Consider the following 25,246-nt stretch of genomic DNA (forward strand, 5'->3'; position numbering starts at 1 on the left):
CCCATAGGGAGACACTTCTCTCCACAGGAAAAGCAAGGGAAACTGAGAAAGAAAGCACGGCTCCAGACAATCTTCTTGATATAAATCTAGGAGCATAATTAACATTTTAAATTAAAAAAAAAAAAAGTTATTCCTGAAGTCTGGTAAATAAGGTCAAAAGGAATTCAAGTAAGGGCATGACAGTTACCAAAAAAACCCACATGATGATGTGGAAAGGAATGGGGTTGATGGGGTTGCAACAGCCTCACAAGTTCTGCTTCGACAATGTCTATGCTATGGACTGAGCAGCAAGCCAAGGCTCTGTCAGGACTAAACTCAAATACACATCATTCTCCCTGTGCACTGGTTTCCATGGCAAATTGGCTTTGACATAGTCCAGAAGGCATTTTGGCCCACTCAGACAAATTCCTTGCTTGGACAGTCAGGTGACTAGGATCTGAGATTTCTCAAGGTTTATATGCCTGCCCCTGCAGGAAGGACATTTTGGAGCCATCTAGAAGCACTGATGAAGAACTCAATGCAGACAAGCCCCTCTTGATCTATCAGAATGCCTTCCAGCTGCATCCTGTTATTAATAAATGGGATCGATACCACAGGTCCAGTATCAGAAGGACTTGATCCAGCTGCAAACATAGAATAAGAACTGCAAAAATATCAGGTTGTGAAAGGGAATTTTCAACTGGTTTTGTTTGTTCTTTGTAGTGATGTTCTGGTGATATTTACATGAATCAGAAAAGACATTATCAGAGCATAAAAGCCACGGGTAAGAACAAGCTGGAGAAGATGAATATACAATGCAAAGCAGGCTAACTTTCCAGCCTCATCTCAGAAAGCCTCAGATGTCCTTATGCCAGCGAGCCCTGGAACTGACTACAAAAGGGTTGGTTTTGGATAAGAATTCATAACAAAGGAAAGGTTTGCAGAGCTTGACCTCCACTTATGGTGCAACTTCTTATATGCCTGAAGTGCCACAATATTGCACAGACTTTCATACTGGAATAAAAGAGAGATATGAAATGAGAAAGCAATTAAGAAAAGGCAGTAAGAAATGAGCTGCAACCCACAGGTGCTACTAGTAAATCGAGCTTATTTCCATTTTCACTATCTATCTGATGAAGGCTAGATGAATTCACCTCCAGGAGATTACCTTTATTTCACTGAGCAATAAAATATCAGCAAATATACCAAACAAATAAATCTTCCCAGTGTTACAGCTTTCCAACCTTTTTCTCATTTTCTAAAATCATTTTATATGTTGCTGTTTGGCTAAGTATTACAAGTAGGGTGCTTTTCTCTAATTTTACATTCACTCAAAGTCGTAACTCGTGGCAGCTGAGTGTAGCTATGATTAACGCCCAAAATCTCTCTGTTCAAATTCCCACTGCATTTCACTCTGCAGTACCTGAGCACTCAGCACCATCTCTGGCCAACTGCGTAAAGTACAAGCTTAACTTCAAATAAACAAAAATCCTCAGTATGAAATTCACAGGACTCTGGAGAGATTAAGTTGTCATGAAGATTTTGTAGAGAAAAACACCCCTGTTCATCTGGAACATAAGGTGCCCCCAGAAGTGAAAAACATGTGAAATTGGATTTAGTTCTTTCCATAGAACTCAATAAAATGTCTATAAATTTCTGTATTATGCATTATGCTTTTCAATTTGTTTTAGTTTATCCTTTATGTAAGAAGTATTAAACCCCTATGCTTCCTTTTGCAAGATGGCAACGTTTTCTGCCTTTAGATTAATCTCACTATTTAATAGCTGCAGAATGATGGAGAAGCTATGAGGAAGAAATCTCTACTGGGATTTGAACTGCTATTTCCTGCTTAGTTCCTTACCATAATGAACCAAATCAAAACCACATATCCAAGGACTCATTATTGTAGAGGAAAATATTGAATTTGAGCTTACACATCTGAATCAAGAAAAATGCCCTCCCCAACCTTCTTACCCCATATTGAAGCCTGCATCTTTCCTTCTTAAACTAAAGAGTAAGTGTACTTGAAGGATAAAGATAATATATGGAATCTTATTTGCACATCACTTTTGCTACCAAATCTTAGGAAAAATCAAGTTTAACATATTTGGTTGCATGAGTCCTCTTTTGGGGTTGGAGGTTTAAAAATATACAAGAAATATTAAATGACTGGACTTGAAAAATCATTCCCCTGAGTTACATAAGCTGTAACAGGCATACAGGCTTCTCACACACACATAAACATACTTACATACTGTGTGGGGTGGATCAAGCCTTAATCCCTACAAATGGTTTTACTTATATCTGCTTTTCTTCCTGTGGTCTCAAATGCATATTTAGCACAGGCCAAGAGGAGAACACGCTCTTCAACTCCATTTGCATGCACATCGGACAAGGACAGTGACTCTTCACCTATAAGTCTGTGTTAAGTGCAAGAGTGTATTTCAGCTGCACATTAAATTCTGATCTGTGACCCAGAATATCTCAGAAACTCACACTGACGCAAACTTAACACAAGTATTCCTTTGCATCTTCATTCTGTGGTCTCACATTCTACTGCATTTGAAACTTTTTCCCATTTTTTCTTCCCACTACAAACTGATAATCACCTCATTGGTCTCAATGGTTTATCAAAAAGAGTGCTGATTCACAAGAGAAATTTCAGACTTCAAATCTGCAAAGGCCTAAAAGACAATTTAGGATAAAAGTATTATGATAACCTAAATCATAGACAATGTCACATCAGAAAATCTTTCTCTCATACGTTGTCATAGTTTCAGCTGGGATAGAATTAATTTTCTTCACAGTAGCGGGTATAGGGCTGTGTTTTGGATTTAGTATGAGGATAATGTTGATAACACAGGGATGTTTTAGTTCCTACTGAGCAGTGCTCACACAGAGTCAAAGCCTTTGTTGCTCTTCACACCACCCCACCAGAAGTAGACTGGGGGTGCACAAGAAGTTGGGAAGGGACACAGCCAGCACAGCTGACCCCAACTGACCAAAGGGATATCCCATACCGTGTGACATCATGCTCAGCATGTAAAGCTGGGGGAAGAAGAAGGAAAGGAGCATGTTTGGAGTTATGGCATTTGTCTTCCAATGTAACCATTATACATGATGGAGCCCTGCTTTCCTGGAGATGGCTGAACATCAGTAGTGAGTGAATTCTTTGTGTTGCTTTGCTTGCATGCACAGCTTTTGCTGTACTTATTAAACTGTCTTTATCTCAGCCCATGAGTTTTCTCACTTTTACTCTTCTGATTCTCTCCCTCATCCCACCAAGGGGGAGTGAGTGAGTGGCTGTGTGCTGCTTAGTTGCTGGCTGGGGTTAAATCATGACATCTATTTACATTTAAATATATCATTGGCACGCTAACTAGCTAGGCATGAAATAAATACCAATGAACCAATCCACTGCATTTTCTCAGATGTCTCAAAGACATGAAAAATAAATCTGAGTTTCCTCTCTAATTTTTTATTAGTTTCTGGCAAGCATAGAAAAGGTTTTACTCAAGAGCTGCAAGCAGGAAAAAAAAGCCGTAAATTCACCAAGTATTTGCTCAGATTTTTATACTCATTGACTTCCTGTCTTTTCCCATTCCTTGGATGTTCTTTTCCTGTTAAGGTAAAAAGCAACTGACTTTCAACTGCACAATTTGGTTGTAGAAAGCAAATTTAGACATGCATCCTTGAATACTTGAGGTAAGTGGACTTAAAACTCAGTGTTCAAAATAACTTACTTGGAAACCTTATTATCATCAACTAGCTTTCCTGCTATCCTGGAACCAGAATAGTCAGACGTCACTTGTGTCCCAGCCCTAGAAGATCACATTCTTCCTGCTTCTTAAAGTTGAGCAAGTGTTACATGAGCAGGGGTTTGTTGCTTTCCTCTGTTTTATCCTCTCAGCTCCCTGCGTGCCATCTGTCCCTCTCCCTCTGTTTCTCACTCATCCAGGGGGTTCTCCTCTTCACCCTCCTCCATATCAGCTCATCTTCACCTGTGTGGTCCCACATTACCATTTTCCACATTGCAACAAACAAGGTCTCCTCATTCCTGTTTACCACTGTCCTCTTTTCTCATGCCAGGACTCCTGTGTCCTTCAAATGCCCCACTTTTTTTCTGTCTTCTTGTTAGGCAAAATGTTTCCCTGTGTACTTGAACCTTCCTGTTGCCTCTTTCTTCCATCTCACAACTCCTCTGAGGTTGCTCACAGACCTAGTGCACCTTCTCTCAGAGGAGGTGGAGAACAGTGAGGTTGGGGGAAACAAATTTTGGACATTGAACCCTGCTCAGCTGAGGTGGTAATACTAGGAGAAAGAGGGAAAGCAGGAATTATGATGCTGAGGAAAGCCCCGGACTGCTTCATTAATGTCATTAATTGTCAGTTTGGCTACTTGAATAAAACAAACAAAGAGTAAGAAAAAAAACCAACAGGAAATAAAATTGTCTCCACTTTCTCTCCACCCTCCTTTTTACTCCTACTTTCTTCTCAACTCTGTCTGCCATTGCCAAGAACCTGGTCTGAAATTTCATTCATGAGATGCAATGTTCAAAAGTTCATGTTCCAGAGAAACTGTCCAATGCACCATGAAGTAGTGTGTAATCTTGGTTGATCCGGTCAAGCAAATGCTGATTTCAGTGGTGGGTCCTAGACAAAACATAAGCATGCAAAACATTACTAAGTGTTTTTCAATTAGCACAGCTAAGAAAATGACCATTTTTTTAAGAAAGAATGTTGCAAAGAGAAGGGAACAACATTATTAAAATAACTTTTCATTAACAGTTATTCTCTCAGCTCCAGGAAAAAGAGCCTAAGAAAACAAATGCGAAAGAGCTCAACCTGAGGGAGAGAAGAAACTGTTGACAGAGTGTGTGCAATCTCTTTATTCAATTGGGGTTTTGTGCATTTTTTCTGTATTGCAGATTACATGATCTTAAGCCCCTGTAGGGCTGGAAATGGCAGGGTAATACAAGAACTTTCTGAAGTGTTGTTCCAAATTGTATGCTAGAAAGAAGTTAGAAAAGAAGAATCAGCAGCAATTCAGTGGTCAGCCTGAATTGCAGGCTGATATTAGGCTAAAAAGGCATGCTTATGCATGCAGAAATCTCAGCAGAATGCCTGCTTGCTTCTAAAAAGTACAGTAACACCTTCAAGGACAATAAACAGCACGATCCTGAAGTTTGTGCCTCATTTGTGCCTTGTACTGCAATTCTTCAAAGCAATACAGTCTCTTAAGATCTTATCGGAGCTCTGGCTCAGTAATAACTTTATGGGAAACGTGACACCCAAATCAGCAGCATCACTTACAGATGGCGTATCATTCCCTTTGGGTACTTCTAATACCTCAAGAAAACAGCATGGTACGCAGTCTCTCATCAGCTCCTCAGTACAGCTTAGTTGTAAAAATGCCATACATTACTTAAGAGACCTGTTAGCAAATTCTTGCAATTGGGATACAGTGACAGCTACTAAGCTGGTGTTCACTGTCATAAGTTCAGTGACAGTTTGTCCCATATCCCCTCACAGCTCTGTTCTTTAATTGGCTTTGGATGTTTGTTACACGTGAGCTTTCCTTTAGAAACTCATCTCTGATCATGGAAATTATTACTCATGATGGGACAAACTCTACCTTCATTAACTAATTGGTACATATCCAATCTAAATTTTACTTTGTGTTTCAGATGTCTACAAATACTTGCAGATGAATTTGGTCCTTGACTGTTGCATAGGGAAGTAACCCAAACAGACAGAAATTTTACCTCTTACATAGCAGAAAGGCAGAATGAATTTTTGGCATTTCCAGTTTTTATCTTTTCTTCCCAGTTGTTTTATGCATATCAGAGTAAATACCAGAAAAATAGAATCAAAATGCTTACAGTAATCCTGAAGTGCAACCCTTACTAATGCCTCTTACTTTTGCCACACAGTACAGAGACTCCACTGATGTTTGACAGGGAGGAGCGTGTGCCAGGAGTGAAGTCTTAGACAGACTGACCAGATTTGCGATCAGTATAAATCATCAAAACTCCACTGGATTTCATATTTTTGCAACTGAATGAATATGGCTATAACTTCAGAGAAGACAATCTGTAGCTGCTCTTTATGAAATCTTTGTATAAAGTCTTAGCATTAAATCATGAAACAATGGCAAGACACTAACTACAAGGTAGTAAAAGTAAGATTTGAAAGGATAGTGTGACAAAGCAGAGACAAATGTGTACAACAGATATAAATGTTTCAGAGCTAAAAAGCAAGTGCTACTCCCTTGACATTTCTTTCCTGTCAAAATATAATTAAAGAATAGCAAAAATGTGTTTCAGTAATGCATATAATTATGTCTCCAGCTGTAGACATATTCGCTTGAAGTTATAAAAATAAAGGCATTGCCAGGTGCTAATGTTGACTAATCAATCCCCTATTAACAGGTAACACACATTCAACTGAAAAAAAAGGAAAAGGGCATTTTCCTACATCAGCCAATGCATCAGCCAAGAAGTCAATCAAGAGAAGTCAGGATAGCAGAAGCATTAGATATGTACCACAGGCCCTGAATTAATGTGAATTACTAGAATTTAAAAAAAAATATTTATATCCAAAAAGTTAACATACCCCCAGCTCCTGCAAGAACGGTAAACCTGTTGGTCACATTTCTTAAAAAGCCTGAATTAAGGTGTCCCTGCCTATTGCAGGGAGATTGGAACTAGATGATCTTTAAGGTCCCTTCCAACCTAAACCATTCTATGATTCTATGAATTGTAACTTTTGCATATTATTCTTCACTAAAGAGGGAGAAATTATGGGTTTTGGCATGGAGAACTGTTTCCTGATTCTTTGGAGTTAGAGGAGCAAAATTTGCAGCTGTTCCCTGGCTGCCTGCTCCTTTCCAAAACATCTGTCTTTTGAAACCTCTAAAGAGTCCAAGAGGTTCAATGGAGGGAAAATGCATTTTGACCTAAGCTACCTGATAACAGACTGTCACCCAAGTTGATCCCCCATTCCTTGACAGAAGAGTTTGTTTTACCACTGCCTCCTTTGCCTCTAACTCCAAGAGGAATTCATCCAGAAATGGGGAATGAGAAAAAGAATTTCAAATGCACAAATGAATAAGTGAAAGTCATGGCAGGCCCTGGTTCACCATTCACAGTACATGTCGCTTTGCCTTGCAAGCATGGAGGAAATGGAGGAGGGTCTGCTACAGTCCTTTAGGGCAATCCCCACATCTATGCCTTCTACTCTTCACAAACCTGGAGCTGAAATCATAGCTAGGAGCCCCAGAAAGACCATGCAAAAGTCTGTGCCAAGTGGGAAGAGTCTGCCAAGTCTAGCTCCTGCTCTCAGGATTACTTCTGATGCATTGCTTATTGTTGGGAAACAGGTAAGGTGTTGGCCAGAGTCCTCTGCCTTGTAACTCATGTAGATCCTGCTCTGGAAATGCAGCAATGCAGCAGTGCCAGCTCCAAAGGGACCTCCAGGTCAGAACAGAAGGTACCAAGTTAGCTCAAGTGCTGTTGGCATTAGGGTGAAAATAGTGCTCATAGTATGGCATCCTAAAGTCCATCTAAGTCCTACTTTAATTGTCATAATTCTTTCCTAGGTGCTTCTTCTCTCTCTCTATAGAAATCTTGCACCTCAGCACCAGGCATGAAAATCTCCAGTTATTTTGGTGGTGTTCTTGTATTCTGCCTCTCCTTCAGACATTTCTAACTTTTCCTTCAAGTGCTCCGCAGCAGTAGTTACTTCACTTACTTATTGTAAACCTAATGCAATGGTAGTATCAGAACATCAACCTGGCTTGCTGATCAGCCAAACAGTCCTTGTCTCCAAAGGGAAAAATAATAGAACAAAACAAAAAATCAGAAAATCTAAATTATTTTTGTTATCCAAAAAGGCAGGTAAATAAGCAAGGTTTATAAGCTCTGTAAACATCACTGATTTCTCTTGGGATATTCTGTTAGCTCCATTTTTAATTCATGTACAAATAAAGGGTCACATTTCTGAAAAGTGGTTTCTATTAGCTGTGGAAATATTATGATTCAATGTTCTTCTCACAATAAATGTAATGTTCAGGGAGTCCTTTATATGGATCCAGTTCAGCAAAGCTCTTAAACAAATGTTTACACTGTAGTAATGCTGTGTACAAAACAACATCACACATTTCCTTGTTTTCTAAAATGGTTATTAGAATATCTATTTTGACAGAAACATTTCCAACAACTATACATGACATCAAAAAATATATCATTAAAGAAATTTTTGGATTTTCTTTCTACCAATGAATAATCATGTTGGCAAGCAAACTGATCATAGACTCCTAGGGAAAAAGACCTTCAGTGTTTTTGTGGAACAAGTCACATTTAAATCCTGTGTTACTACTGGGACTCCACAATGCTACTGTTTTTAACACTAATAGTGATAGTGATAGTGATAGTAATAGTAATAGTACTAACAACGGTACACGCAGTGACTGCTGCGGTACTCTGCCTTCACCCAGGAGAAGCTTCTTGCACCACTGTGTGTCAGGAAAATGATGGAAATACACTTTCTCAGCAAATGCACCTGAGTGCTGCTCTGCCCACCCTAGCCCAAGCGCACACAAATAGAGAGAGCTTTTCCATACTTCCCAGCACAGGCACGCTCACTCCCTGGGCATCACGAGGAATGCAGACTGTACTGCAACTGAATCCACCTTGCAACCTGCTGAGCAACACCCTAGTGATGTCAACTGCAGCAAATGTCTGAGAAGTGTGGAGATGAACAGAAAATTGTGTATTGACCTTCTGGATGTTTTCAGTTAATCCAAAACCGTCTTGCTAAATGTCTACAGGAAAAAAAAAAAAAAAGTTTAACGCCTTTGGGTTTCTTTGCTGCATTTTATTCTTTTTTTTCTGTCCAGAAAACCAGTGATGATAATACTTCAACTGTATCAACTTTTCTTAGCAAATAACATTTCAACACAAAAGCACGAGCAATTAAGAAAACAAATGTTGATCGGGGATTTTTCTGTTAAACCACTATGGACTTCTGGAAAAGAAAAGGAGGTAAATAAGGATAATCAGGATAGCTTGTTTTCCCATGAGTCAAAGGCATCGGCTCTTGTCTTTCCATGTCATCTTGTTATCAATAAGCTGTTGCTAGGATGTGAACGTTTCCATGGCAATGAGTGAACTCTTCAGCTTCACTAACAGCACTGTTCTGTACACCCCCCCCCCCCGCCTTGCCCTGCACCTTTCGTTTTCTGAGACTGTTTGTTTTTTCACACTGCTGAAACAAATATGGAAATGAAAATATAATGAGATGGGCAAATCCTTTTTCAGGCGAAAACCTACAAAGGCCTGAGGACTTCAGTGTGTCTTCAGGTAATGTCACTGAGAAGAGATTGTGACTTTAGCCATAGTTTGCAGCTGCTTTCTTTTATTTCAGACTTCTGATATGGAGCAGAGTACTATATCAGGCTCTGAAAATGGCAGCAGCTTGTTCAGAGGAAGCTGAATTTTAAGTGTCAGCTGAGCTGGCTTTGGAGGACTTTGGAAGGCAAAGGTGTTCTGTGGAGGTGTGGAGGCCAGGCTACGGTTGCCACCTGTTGGGTCTGAAATCGCAACTGCAGGGCTGGGAACCTGGCGAGGTGTCCTGAACCTGGGCTTGGGCCTGGGCCTTGGCCCCCTGGCCGAAGCGAGGGTGCCGGGGCAGCAGGAGCCTGCTAGGCGTCCCTGCCCAGGGGCCAGCAGCCCAAGGTTGGCTAATCTCAGCCAACACAAGCCATCCTCAGCCCCGCAGCCCAACACAGGCCATCCTCAACCCCACTGCTGGGAGTAGCTGGCATCTCAACAAGCTGGGCCTAAACCCTGACATCATGCCCCTATTACTAAGAAACTCTTGGCTCGCTTGCCCTGATGCTTCTTTCAGGAGACTTGCAGCTCATCCATTTGCTCAGTCTTTATCTTCAGCCTATCAGACTAGCCACTCCGGGTTCAATTTTGGATATTTTTTAGCTAGAGGGCAAAGCCAGAAAGAAGAAGAAGGAACAATGTAACAGAAAAATCATACACAAAAAGGTAGGAATCAGTAAGAAATTTTTATTCACCATATACAAAGTTGTAGATTAGGCAATCAAGGAAATACTGATCTGTAGTTGCTTCTTTGCCTCCGTTCATCAGGTGGCTTTCTAGGAAACAATGAGTGACAGGAAATCCCAGCATACACTCCTTGTGGTGGTGGAGTTCAAGGGCAATGGAGATGATTAACCACACTAGAAATGAGACCAAGAGACTCATAAAATACTTACAAAGATCTTTGCTTTAAAATGGATCAGATCGACCAAAAATAAGAGGCGCATTTATTCTATTTTTCTTAATGACAGGGAAATACAATTTCAGAGCCCAGTTTATGAGTTCACTCAGCATTTTTTTTTTTTAGGAATAATGCATAAATATTTCTGGCACTAAGTACTTTGTGTGTTTGTTTTCCAAGACAGCTCTCCTTGATTACGAGACATTTTTCTTTAAAGTACTCTATTTTCTAGAGAGCCACCTTAGGCATAGACATTTTCCTACAACAAAAAGAATATTTATGGAACTACATTGTTAAAAAATTAATAGTCTGTTACTGCTTTTCGTCATTTGGCTGGTCCTCTGTTTTCCACAGTCAGCTCCACTGCTCAGCTGAGACACTCCAGTCAGAGTCTCACCAGAGTTACATAGTCTGAGATCTAGTCCGGATCTTCAGTACCAATGAATTCATCTCATGACAAATATTTTGTTCCCTCACTTTGATAAATTTGTGTTTACACTGAAGATATTTTCCCATGCCACACTAGAAGTTAAAGTGTTTTTCAGTGCTTCCTCCGGAGGGGCCGATGAATGCCTCTAACCCATTTACCTACTTGAAGCATTTATAACCCTAAAAATATTGTTGCTCAAGCTGCCAAATTAGCATAGAGACTGTGATCTGTTACTAGCAATAGCAGTACTGATCTTACTGGGCCACTTGGCAAGATTATTAACTGATTTCTCATAGATACTACCTTGACAGTTGGCATAAGGCTGTCTTTTGCAACAAATGTCACCTGAGGATGCTGATTTATGACAACTGGGGATCTAACACTGCATATTTTGTAGCTCACAGGGAACCAAGTGTTGGTAAGGTAAGTTATATGACGGTAAGGTAGCACACATTGGGCATAATCATAATTATAATTCTATAATCAGGTTGCTAAAAAGCTGGAAGAGGGCACTGTTACTAGCACAAACTGGTAAGGATACAAGATAAAAGCAGAACACTCTCCGAGTTGCTTCTAGCTGTGCTAAACTCACTAAGTTTGTCAAATGCATTCAGGTCCTTTAAATTACTTAGCAAAATTTAGTCCTTTATCCACTGAGAAAATTTGATTTGAATAAAAAGTGGGTCAGCTTGAGACACAGCATAACTTACGCTTGATCATTTGTAGTGCAGATGCAAATAAACTACCTGCTAGAATCTGGTCCAAAATCCACACAGGCCAGTGGGAAACCTGCAATGGACCTCAGTGGGCTTTGAGATTCTCTTTACAAGGGAATGAGTAGTACTGACGGTAGGAAGAAGCACTAACAAACGCTAACACTTTTTGAAAGGAATCAAGCAAAGGCCTACATTAAGTTCCTAAGCATCAGCTTCACATGAAACTCAAAAGCAAAAACACCAGCATGTCTCTCAGCTCTCTTTTCTTTCTGCTGGTGTAAATGATTTTCAGGGGATAAGAGGTGTCCTTCCACTACAATCCAATAATGTGAAAGCCCCTCTGGGTTCTGAGCCAACTTCACATCCCAGCATGGGAACACTGCTGTAAAGATCACTGGGAGAACCCAAGGCTGTCCCCTCAGGCCAAGCAAATAGCACAGCAGTTGCCCTGCACTGCTCCCACACCTGCAGTGCTCCTGAACCCAAGTGAGCTAGTTTAAAGCAAATGTGACAAGTGTTCTCAGCTAGCACCCCACCACAGGGTATAGATAGACTGGCTTTCCATTGCAACTTACAGTTCTCATCCTTCCTACCTTGAACACAGTGCTAAAACCTTGCTTTGCAAACTGGGAGAACGTGTCCACAAAATAAGCTGGGGGAACAAACTCAATCTTTTCCCATTATCTCCCCCAGATCCCTACCAACATTTCTTGCCTTTATATTCTCTTACAGCAAGGCCACCAAGGAGTGAGGAGATAAAACAGTATATGATTTTAAAATTACTGTAGCATAAATGAATTTAGATCAATAAACATTAAAATTACCCAAGCACAATTTTGTAGGCTTTGCACAATGCTATTAGGAGGAAAGTCAAGATTTCTTCCAAAGGAAGTCATTTTAGTGATAAATGAAGAAAAAGTGCAGGCAATATCTGAACTATTTAGTGTGCAGGATTGTAGCCTTCAAACCAGACGAGTATTTGGAAAGGTTCTGAAAGGGATTATTATAGTTCCTAGCTCACTCAAACACCTGTTCTAGTCCTTTATAATGTTTAGATTCACCTATCTAATGATACATTCTCTTACTTTTCGTTTTGGACTAATTAATTGCAACAGCCTATAAATATATTTAAACATATTTCAACTTAAACTGTTGAGATATGTTTTCAACCTGGACTCTACTTAAATGAAGTTTTTGCCTGTGGATGAATCAAAAGAGCTTGAATCTATTCATAATACTTTTATTTGGTGATGGAATTTGATGCAAACTGAGACAGGCCTTTGTAAAAAAAAATAATAATAATACAAAGTAAATCTACACAAATTATCTTACTATCCTACATTATTTTCAGCATTTACCAGCCTTTCTTGAAGATTTTACTTTCTTCAGTCACCCTGGTTTACGCAAGATAAAATTAATGTTGTCTTACTACCAAGCAGCCTGAAGTGCATTTATTTTTTTTTTCTGTATGTTTATCACTTATCTCTTTCAGTTTCTTGATCTAGGGCTGTCATTGCATAAAAACTGTCCTTTTGTCTACATTCATGGAGTTTTATGCCTTGCATACACTCAAGACAGCTTGCTTTTCATTTTTGTCACTGCTAGTAAAGCTTACTTTCTTTGACAGTTTTATTCTGAAAACATCTTTATTTCACTCCTGAGAAATGTAAGACAATATCTAATTTGGAGATGTGGCATATCAGGATATCTGGACTGCAGTTTAAGTTGGACAAGAGCCAGCATCTACCATGATTAGAAGAAACAGATTTCAGCCCCATCAGAGCCACAGAGCTCTTCCTCACATTTGAAAGCCAAGTTATCAGGGATGAAGTGGAGCAAAGTGCATGTCAGGGGGGTAATTTCTAGGACATTCAATCTTGTATTATTTTGGCAGCACTTGAGAGGTGGTCATATGCTGTTAATACCTCCTTTGCCCACCCCCTGGAAAGCCAGAGTGGCTGCTGGTAAGGGAAAGGGACAGAGGTGATGGGGAAGGAGGGAGTTGGCATCACACGTGTGCTTTTGTTCAACCTCCTCTACAAGAAGTTCTGCTGTCCCAGAATTTTCCTCCCTCTTCTCTCTGTTTCTCTTCTCCTCTGTGTTTCTGTGTCTGTTTTCCTGCCCATACCCCTGTCCAAGGGCAGGAGCAGCTAAGGCTGAGCCCAGGTGTGCTCCCTGCTGCTTTGCACTGCAATATCTTGCTTACATCTACTCTGCAAACAAATTCACAGTTTGCTAGAGTTTTGGCCTGGATTCTCCAGAATCAAATGAAATATCATTCCTGGCAGAGTACTTAGGTCCTCCTAAGCATATAGAGCAGATACAGATATTTTCCAGACATGAGTTCCAGTCTCCTATTAGCACCAGCTGTTATACCACAGATCCCTTTCACAAACTGCTGGAGCTCCAATCCTGGCACTAGCTCGTGTTTCAGTCCCTTTACTGCTCTTGGAAAATGCTTCGAGAGCCTTGTTGTTTGGAGCAGAAATCTCCTCCCAGTACAAAGCCAATTAATAGTTAATTCATTCCCACTAGCTTTGATAGCCCTTCACTTTAATGTAGCTATTTCCCCTTTGGCAGTTTGCCCCCCCGCCCCGCCATGCATTTTCAGAGCTTGCATTTTGCCAGTCTAAATAAGCCAACCTCTTCTAGTGTCTTCTCATAAGATGTCTTCTCTTCCCCTCCTCCTCACCCTAGCAGTCTCTCCCAACAGAGACTTGTGAGGTCTTCTTTCCTGAACCAGGGACAGCCAATTTGAACATGGTTTTCCAGAGCAATTCCACAGTGCCTTTTAAGAGGACTCACCATTTCCCATCTGTACTGCTAATACTTAATCTGAGGCTCTACAGAACAGCAGTTGGGTTTTGTTAATGCAGGACATTTTCAATTCATAGCCACCCCATGACCAAGCAGTATAGCTGGGTCTTTCTCTTCCTCTGAAATTTACAACTGACGACTTCCAAGCATGTCATAGAAACCTGCTTTATTAGTCCCTAAATTCATAACAATGTAGTTTGTATAATTAAATTGTATCTTATTTCTAGTACTAGAACCTTCAATGTCAACCAAAATCCTCTGTGTGATATTCTGCTTCTATTTTTTTTTTTGTGCTGGGCCCAGCTGTGTATCTTCAGTAAATTCCAGTAGCCTTCCACTTCTCACACACCATTTCCCCTTACTTAAAATGTAGTTCCATAAAATACATCAATGGGAGTGATTCCGTTTGTTTTCTCTGAAACTAGAGAAAGTTGGAAGTAATCTTAATCTATTCCTAGGTCTTCTCTTCTCTTTTAATTATTTGTAGCTGCTAGAATAAAATGGTTGATTATGGAGAATTTCACCCATTCTGCTATTCAGCAGAGCTACAACACTTCTTTTGGAGAAATTAGACAGTGGAACTATTTGAAGACTGAAATATTAGAAATACCTATATCTACCCTCTGCTCTATTGTAGACCTTCCATATGACCTCAAGCAAGGCATCCCATCACTGGACATTTTAGAAAAGGATAGAAAAACATTTGTCAGAAGTGCGTTTTGCATGTTTAGTTCTGTCTTAGGGTTGGGGGATGAACTAAGTATGTTCCCAAGGTTCCTTCCAGCCTTACAATTCTGTGGAGTAAATCTACTCTGTGTATCCATTTCTCACTCCACACAGATCTCATTCAGTCTATTCACCCATGGGTTTTAATGGTCAGCAACTATTGCTCACCATGTGTCGGTACAGGGTCTTAAATAAAATCTTTTGTGAGATTTTTAGATCAAAAGTTAAGAGAAAGCATTTCATCTGTTCCAACAATATTAACATAAGTTCTACAGTTAACATACAGTTAATATAGAGTAAGGTTAGCAAATATTTTTTTCATGGACTACAATAAAATACAGTATAAAATACTGTATTATTTCAGAGATGTTCTAATGCACTTTAATCTATCACAGCTATCAGCTTATCTACAGTTACTTGGGTAGTAATTATGTTCCTCTGGTAGCACCTCAATAAAAAACCTCATTGTATGGTGTAAGTGCTCACTTTGACAGTGATCTTATCTAGATAGTATTGGCCAGTCTGAGGTTTTTTTATTGTATGTTCTGCTATTATTATGGAAGGAAGCTCTTGTCTTTTTATCTGATTTTCTATCGTCTGTAAATTGCTTACTGAATATAACCTCTAGGAAGCCAAGATAGAATATTAGCAAGAATGTGGCTTGATATCTTAGGAGTTTGAGCATTCAGATTAAAGTGACGAGTCCTGGGTTCCCACCCCTGGTTTATAGACCATTTGTGTATTCTAGCAAATGGCTGCTTAACATAAATGCCCAAGAGGCTGTTGAAACAGGAGCCTCAAGCTATCTATCACCCAATCAAACATCCTAAATAGGTAGCTAAAGATCAGACATTTTCTTTTTCCTTCTTTCACAACTACCCTCAACTCTTTTATGAACACCACCACAACTGTTACAGAAGAGCCTGACAATCTTTTCCTAAGATGAAAGTACAGTCCTTGGAGAAGGAAAATATCAATTCCTTTTTTTTCAGGAGGAAATGGAAAGTGACGGCAGGTAATGCAGAACTTTGCCTATGCGTTCCAACCAGGGAGCTCTTGCTTAGCAAGGGGACACTTGCTTGTAAAGAAAGCAATGGTCACTGTAAAATTGCCTGCAACCTGGGCACTGCGCTCTAAAATACCCTGCAAGATCAAACCTCTCAATATAGTCAGGCAGATGAGCACCTTCAATGACATCTCATATAGCCTTTCTTTACTTTGCAGTAAAATGGAAACATCACAGCATGATACAGTGCCTCAGAGGTATCATTGGATGCTAGTTGTTTAATTTAATATTCTCAGGTAGCTATCAGTGAACTTTAAGTCAGTGACAAAGTCTAACGTTAAGTCTTAATTCAGGTATGTACATTCCTTTCACAGATCTTGCAGTAACCTAACATTTCTGTAATGTATATACCTCCAAACAATATTATCTCTGAATCATGCACAGCAGCTAGCTATAGTGGTTTGGAAGTCTCCCTTTTCCCATTTTCAGTGTATCACAACCACTGAAGAAAATGGAATGTACACGTTTTATAGAAACTAGATATAAAATAGCTATCTTTTGTTCTTTAATTTATGCTACATTAAACAAATTGTAAATGTTGAACTTGTGACTTTCTGGTTGTCACAAACATCACCTTTCTCTGCACCTACCCAAAACTCAGCATCTCACTCTCCCCTTACAAATACTTTACCAAAAACATCCCAAAAAATGAAGTCCATGGAAAGCTGATTATATTCCTGACTAGCCCTCAAAGGATCTATCAGTGGTCAATACTTACATACAGTTCAGTTAGTAAGCAGAGAGCAATTTGACCTCAGAGGGAATTACTTGCATGGAAGAAATGCAAAACTGGACCTACTTATTGGTTAATTTATTATGTTTGTTTAAACACTGTCAGACATATGACATATATTGTTAGTTCCTTGTTTAAAATTTCATAAAGCATGGGGCATACTATCAGTGCTTGTATTTCATGTACCAGTGAGCAGATTGCAGGTGGCACAATGTTCAATTTAACTCTTCTCAGACTTTTGCCCATGTGGCAGTTCCTTCCCCTGGTACCAGAACCAAGTCCATCCTGTTCTCAGACAAACCTTGGACTGAAATCTTTGGAAGGGCTGAACTGCCAGCAGCAGAAGTCTTCTTTTTCTTTTCCTTCCCATTCCTCTCTCAATTGTGTACTTCTGATTTCACATAACAAAACCTTTAGGCATCCCATGTGATAATTAAGAATTCGAGCCAGAAGCTGTCAAGACACCCTACTTTTATCTCTGGTTTTGAACAAAATTAAACTAGAAATTATGGACAACACTACTCAGAATGAGTTAATAGAGAAAAAAAAATATTAAACTAAAAATGACTCTAAAAATGGAAGGTCATCTATTCTATGGCTCCCTAACCAGGATTAGTTGTTGACGAATGATGGATGGGCAACTCTCCAGCTTTTGTAAAACTCTCTGGTCCTGAAGATCCCATGATTTCCCTTGCAAGGGTTAGTTGTCCCCAAGGAAGACACTCCACCACAGGTCCAGAGAGTTGTTCCAGGCAGTGAGTGGTCCTGTCTGGCCTGTGAAAAAAAAAAAAACCAACCCCCAAGGCATCTGCCAGAGCAATGGCCCATCATACTGCCTCAGCTCCAGGGCATGCCACAAAGATCAGGTTTACACTTGACTACTAAGCTACTAATAGGTTTTGTACTTAAAAAAGAGCTCAGCTATTACAATATAAAACAAACCATCAAACATTAAATGACACCTTTGGAATGAAACCAAATCTCCTCCCTTAATCTTTCCACCCCATGTTTGACTCAAGCCCACAGATCAGGGAAGGATGAAACAGTAATCTCACCATACTAAGTGCAAAAAAAAATTATTTTACATCAATTATTCTGATTATTCGGGCTACTAAAATGATTGAGTGAGGTAAGTGAATTCCAAAAATGTTCCTTTCTTCTAAAAGCTGGAAGCCTAAAAGCTGGATACACTTCAGGCACTGAGTAATACCACAATCTGTAGCTATCACATTTGGGAGAAAGAAGTGCTAATGCAATTACAGCCTTCAAAGGGATCTCTTTGCTATAGTTGTTTCTAGCTACTTGATGATGTATTGAACACCATTTAAGATGCATACCATTGGTGGTTATGTGGATACCAACTGAAAGCAAAAATAAATGTGAGAGAAAAAAAATAACTATTAAAAGTTGGAACTCTGAGCCATATGTAAAATTGTTTTGTTAAAGTAGAAAATTTTGCCTAAGATCAGAGGAAAGTTTCAAGGAGGTTTCTGGAGCATGTGGGAAACTCAGCATGTATATGAATTGAGTGCCTGAGGAGCACCACCTTGGCAAAGGACTACTATTATCTTAATCACTAACATAAAATCATCTTGATGCATACAAAATGACTGGATAACATTTTAGCAAAATAAGATAAAATATTTGTCCACTACATCCTTTATGGTCAAGCTAGTTCTACTGACTTTCTTGCTGGTGGAAATCCCTAACTCACCTCTTTTTCTCATGTCAGTTTTCCAGTCATCTAATTTCCAACTTAACTAAAGCTATGCTGACATAAACCACTTGAAACAGTTACTCATATACACTACACTGCTACTTATATCTTACTCAGTCCCCAGTGGCTGCCATGTATTATTTCCTGTATTATCTGACAGTAACTGCTACAGTTAGGACTGCTAGAAGAATTGGTTTGAATGCATAAATAATAAAACTACCTGAAGAAACTGTGAATTTTGTTTATTTTCAGATCCAGCCCTGACTTTAATTAACCTAAAGCACATAATTTAAACAGGAGGTGAATGCATGGATACCTCTCTGGCTGAATTGCAAATCAGGAATTCATACGCTAAGGTCACAACTTTCTTAACATTCATAAAGCATGTCTGCAGCTTCGATTTTTTTCCTCCAAACATGGAAGCAATTCAAGTAACACCAAAAATTAATCCATCACTGCATTTCGCTCACACAGTAAACAACACCTCCTCTGCCTGAGGAGAAACCAAATGAGGTAAGACTAGCACTCCTAAGCCAGTTTTCCTCAAGCTATGACACAGGGGTAAAGAAAAAGGAAAAAGAAAAAAGGAAGCATTCATTTTTTTCCTAAAAAAAAAAAAAAAAGAAGAGTTGCTTTTCCATTTTTACACATTGTTTCCCTTGCCAAAAATATTTTTTATAACCCCAAGGGTCTCTGGCTTTGCTTGCCTTATCCCATTAGTTTTCTTAATGGAACAGCAGATGAGGACATGCCTAGCAAATTCATTCAGCTTTGATGTAGTAAAGCACAATGCTGAGCAAAAGGTAGGTGCAGCTTTAGCAAACGAACACAACTGCTTCTCTGACTCCATAAATTATGAACAGAGAAATGTTTTTCCACTTCAGGAACTACTTACAAAGATAATACTAGACACATGTGTCAGGTATGCTGAGGCCAACTGGATGGTCAGGGTGCTTGTTTGTGCGCCAGCGCTCAAGAAACTCCTTTGTCCTGCAGACCTCCCTTGGTGGCAGTCCCACCTCAGACCTGGTAATCAGCCTGAAAGGTGTGAGCTTCTTCCTGCCTCCACAGACTAGTCTGAGCACTTCTAAAACCAAAGCTATGCAAGCAAATACTTAATCTTTGCATCTGCAGTGCTGCCCAGTTATACACAGAGGTTTGTACAGCCATAACTGGCACCAAATCCATGAATAGGGAAGGATTCTTCCCTGTTTCATTAATTACAAGAAGAATGCCCTGCAGTGCTGCCCTGTGGTACTGGAAAAAGCTTTTTCCAGCTGCTATGGACTTGACAAAAGATGCTGTTAGTCTTGTGCAAATCAGAGCCAAAACAGAAAAGTCAAATAGTGGCATGGTTCCAATGACAACTATTTAAGTTCAGATCTGACAATGGCATGATAACAGATTAATCAGAAAACCAATTAGAGGTCAGCAAGTCCCTGTTAAGAATACATATGTAGTAGATGGCAAACAATGGCCAAAAAAAAAATCAGACTATTATACAAGAAGAAATATGAATTTTTGTAGAAAATGTCTGCATGTCTAATATTACAATATTTTATCTTTAACTCCATTCTTAATTGTATTGCCTACTGGCAATCACAACGCATCAGTAGAGGAAGAGACACTGACATTTGGAAATATTACATTAAATACAGATGAGTGTTAATGTATTTCAGACAAGAGAAGGCTAAATACAAAATCCCTACAATTCAATTTTGTTGTTATTTACAGCTGACAGTGGATTTCTGATGAATATGTAAGGATAAAGGTAGGTGTGGGCTGCTCTCAGACAGTAGAAAATAGCATTGCCACATATCATACTTAGTTGTCTACAAAAAAAAATTACAAGATTACAAATGGAAGCAAGGGAAGACTCACTGACAGTTCCTCCTGGATTATTATAGCTCATTATTACCATATGTATAATAAAAATCCTTCCATCTAGGGGGAAAAAAAAAAGGAAAAAAAAAAAGGTAGTTGAGGAGTAAGAAATCTAGGCATTCATAACTGGCATTGCAACAGTCAGTGGAGAGCGATTCCTCACAATTTATTGTTGGAACATCTCAGTAGAAACTAGCAGGTAGCAGGTTCAAAATGAACAAAAGAATATATTTCTTATAGAATGGATTATTAAATCACATGCTACTGAATGCCTTGGATGGTAAGAGGTTACATAGGTTCAAAGGGAATGGGATGAATTCCAAGAAAAAGAGAACTTGTATTTTAGCAAATGCAAAGATACCTTCCCTGTCTCAGGAAGCCCCCAAGTGAAAACCTGCAGAAATGAGACGAAAATCTGAGGAAGTGGTGCTACATACTTGTCCTGCTACTATCCTGTTCCCAACAACACCTGCTATTGATCACTACCAGAGCCAGGATTCAGTCTAGCATCTTTATATTCTTATCCTGAGTGGTTTTGTGAACCATAAATGGCATTCTGACTTTTCCAACTAAACACAGCTCTGATCCTTCAAAGGCCTGAGTCCTGCTGAAACATGCCAGTAGGTGATACGTTAACTTCAGCATCTGCTAATCACTGAGTTCAGTGGAACTGCTGATATGATTGACTTTAAATAAACCATAAGGACAGGATTCTTGCACTGTGCAAGGACACCATGTGGTTGCAATGACACAAGACTTCCTGAAGTCACAACTGGAGGCCAAGGGAACACTATATAGGGTATCTTTAATGGCAATGGATGTCTATGTTCAAGCAATTGCACTTCACCCTGTTTAGACTGGCCACTGAGAAAGGCTACAAAAGTTCAGGACTGAGCCTTCTAAGTCAAGTTCAGCAGCCCACATTTCAGAAAACTTTCAGGCAGGTAACTGTTAATGAACACTTAAATATTCTGCTATGTTGGGACACAGAGGAAGTACTAATAGTCTAAAAGCCAGAGAAGGAGTTCTCTGGGATCTGCTCTGGAGAAGGTCAGAAATTTGAAGATTTTGTTCATCTCATTGATTAATGTATTCCAATCCTTTGACTGTAATGTGAGAAACAACAGGGACTCCAACACTGAGTAATACAGTGGTGCAGAGTGAGAAGACTATTCCATGCACAGTAGCAACACGCTGAACCTCATAGAGATGGAATGATAGAAAGACACAAAAGATCTTGGTATCTGAACTGGAGGTTCTGAGAGTGCTAAAACACTACACAGAGTGCCACGACTGTGGTGCAAACTGCTTTTGATTGTAACATTTAATTTTAAAATTACAATTAGAGCAGACAACACTAATAAAAATAAATCATAGGCAGAAAAAAAAAAAGAAAAAATGCTTCGGAAGTAAAACTTTGTTCTCTGTAAAATTATTTTTTCTAAAAATTCTTTCTTGGCAAATTTTAAAATCTCAAGTTTCATACACAATTGGAATGAAAGTAATTTTTTCAAGCTGTCAGCTTCCCTGAGAGAGCTTCTCTGGATGAACTTGAGAAATTTATATAGGAAGAAGTGATTTTAGAAGGAGACAGAAAAAGATGCAAGTAAAAGTAAATCATTGAAATTTGCACTATCAGGCAATTTAAAATGAATTGCCTTTTAGCTGCTGGGCTTCTAAATGACATCCAAACCTTGCTTGGAGATAAGGAGAAGGTATTCTAAATAAGAGTAGCATTATGGCTAGACAGAGAAGGCAGCTTGTGCTCTCCATTTGTGCGTTTGATTGGGACAAATATTAGTTATATCAGAACGGGTCACTTATTTTTGGTGCCCCTAATTTCAATCCGGAATATAGAGTCCCGACTTTTACAGTGTCCTTCCAGAGAGAGATTTCAGAGGGAGGCAAAGGAGGTGATCTTTTTGTCTGTCTGGAGGACCATAAAAAGGAAATCACGTGCTGTATACATAAAATGTCTCTCCACAGATAGGCCTTCTTCTCTTTTCCTCTCCTTTCTTTCCCCTTTCATCTACTTTGAATGCTAGAAATAACCCTCACAAGTTTGGTGGGCTTTGTAGGAGTGGGGAGTTAAGGCCAAAATAGAAATATAGATCCATCTTTATATAAAAAAAAATCACATAAAATGAACATTGAAAATATCCATGCCTACACATCCTTAAACAGTTCTGGGATTACAAGCAAACTCTTTTTTTTAAAAGCAGGCTTCCAGCCTGCAGGGCACAAATCTATTTCCTAAGATGACTGGAAATGTCTGGTAATGATGCCCTCATCCCCTCTTCCACACAAATATCTATTAGATGGAATGAGCAGATCCTTAAAAAGGACATATTGGGTTGTTCTAACAGCACATTGGGACAAAATCAGCCCTTCACTCATAAACAAGTGCATAAAGCTACTCTACTTGTATTTTTCTATACCACCACCAAGTGTTCAAATCAATAGTTAAAAATAGCATGATATTTACGATGAGAAGACACTCACATAATCTACTAATATCTGACGACAGATATGGTGATTAATATACTTTGGTTTATTCGGTAGTGTTACTTATAGAAAACCACAAAAAAAAACCCCGAAGGAAAATGTAGAGCAACATGAACCAAGCAAGGAATCAGCTCTGGCTCATTCCGAGTGTGCTTTCCAGAAGAGGCAGGTGGTACAGTGGGCACTCAGCACAGTGAGGGCACAGCTTAGGATGTGAATGCATGGTGACAGAATGCATGGTGACAGAATGCATGGTGACAGAAGCAAGGAGCTGTCTGGTAAGGAACCAGATAGGGAATATGCCCAGCCCAGTTCAAGGTTCCATTCCCTTGTGCATGCATTGGTGTCCGAAAGCAGAAGTGAGGAGTAGCAAACAACTCTTTTTATCAGCAAGTTACGTCAGGTCAACTGATTTTTTTTCCCCTACTCCTTTCTCAGATCCACACAGACAATAAGACTCAAACCACCCCCACTCAGTCGCTGCAGCTCACTGGCATCCCTTTGTCCGTCTCCAGGGCTGTGACAACAAGCATCAGAATCTATCCCAAAGGAAGAAGCTGGTACTCTCTTATAGGGTAATGTAGGACATGACACGTTCTCATGGGCAAGTTATCACCCGGCAATTAATGAAATTGAAGTCTACATTCATTTTAATTACATTTGGGCACTTCACAGAGGCACCTGTCTTAGGGGTTTTGAGGTCCACATTAGTCCAACACGGACATAGTCAACAGAAAGACAGAAGCTTCCTTAGGAGGGAGAAATCCCTCTCACACACAATTCAATGTGCTACTTCCCACTGTAGCTCTATCCTCTCTCCATCTTCTACACCCTGCAGAGCTGGGACTCTTTCTTCAGTTTCTGGCAGGAAGGAAATCTCATTATAGCTGGGCTGGAGTAACAGCAGGTGCCATAAGAAAAATGATACTGAAAGTTGCTGCACTCTTACAATACTCAAGCACAAAGGAAAACTTTCCTAGCAGGACCTGGAAGGGAAGAAATAAGCTCACTGCCTTGCTGAGTTATTTATTACAACCAGATTCTCAGCTGCCATTAACTCTTCTGTATTACAGATTAAGGACTCTATGCATTTGCTTACATTTTATTTTGCGCTTATGCTCTAACTCCAAATAGCATTTCATGGTACAATGCTATCCTGGATGCTTGTGTTTCAAGAGCTCCATCAGAAGGACCACCTGACAGTGGGCTACTGGAAAGCATGAATCACTGGGTGCTCTGAAACCAGCTTCACCACACTTGTGTATAAAAAGCCTTTATTCACTCAAAGAGGGCAGACTGACTTCAGTATTTCTTCTGTGCAAATGATTCATTCCAGGACTAACGAAACTTCAATGTTTTGGCAATCCATCTTCCCACAATGTGCCATATCAAAGGGCAAACTTACAATGATGATCTGAACACTACTTCATGTTCTAATTACTATACTTACTCTACTTGACCTTGGAAGTGGTGCAGGGATGGCAAAGAGAGTCATGCGTGGCAGCTGACATCTTCACAGTGGGAGGATCATGATTCCTGCCTTCTGTACTTCCTTTCCTTTCTGCTTATTTTCACATTGACCTCATACGCTTTTACGAGCTGCGGGACTAAGAACTGTTAAGATCTTAACACAAATGAAGTCTTGAACAATGATTTGTAACTCTCCCTTCAATTGGGAGCCATTTCAATCGCTCCTCCTAATGCTATATTTGTCCAGCACCACTGCACCAGTTCAAGTGGCCTTCTAACCAAGAAAAGAATACTTCTACCCAAGAGTAACTCGATGAAAGATACATATGCATGAAAAATTATGTGTTCAATGGGTAATAACCATTTTGCGTGCTTCCACTGTACGTGTCATCTGAGGATTGCAGAACACTTCTCAAATGTTAATTGAACTTCGTAATACCCTTCTGAGATACATAAAAGATGTAACGGATGCTTCAGCTCCTCTGTAAAATGTACTAGCTTCCAAGAGAAAACCAAGAAATTATCTGACAGTATATAAACACTTCACCAGGAAGTAAGAAATGACAGCGTATTACTCTGAAGTAAAACAAAGGGAATTCAGTAGCAGTTTATTCTAGAAGGCTAAGGCTTACTTTTGCATAAGCTCTATTGAATCATTAATGAACACATAAGTTAGGAATTCATTTTTCTCCCCTATTAGGACAGCGGATCCTTTAGTAATTCCCGTGCCACCAAGCTCCTTCTGAAGCACTGGTGCAGTAACAACTCTGCCAAAAAGTGCCTTCCATTGCTTCTCTGCTCCACCTCCTGCAGCATTTCCTATCAATGCATGGTAGCTATACCATCAAATATGGCTATTGTACAACCTCTCAATCCTGTGGGCCCTGATATGGCTGCAGTGTGAGATGGTG

The 25,246-nt window shown here is 39.6% G+C and overlaps 1 long non-coding RNA gene across 1 annotated transcript; it reads right to left on the reverse strand.

Moving 5' to 3' along the window:
• Nucleotides 1-10,037: 10,037 nt before the first annotated feature.
• On the reverse strand, nt 10,038-24,416 carry LOC147601398 (uncharacterized). Its single transcript, XR_015258017.1, has 2 exons — nt 24,321-24,416; nt 10,038-10,230 (listed from the first exon to the last, which is right to left on the reverse strand). It is a non-coding gene; the product is annotated as an uncharacterized LOC147601398 (long non-coding RNA).
• Nucleotides 24,417-25,246: the final 830 nt, after the last annotated feature.

This window comes from Chlamydotis macqueenii, chromosome 3 (genome assembly GCF_036417535.1).
Source record: "Chlamydotis macqueenii isolate bChlMac1 chromosome 3, bChlMac1.mat, whole genome shotgun sequence".
NCBI classification, from domain to species: Eukaryota; Metazoa; Chordata; class Aves; order Otidiformes; family Otididae; genus Chlamydotis; species Chlamydotis macqueenii.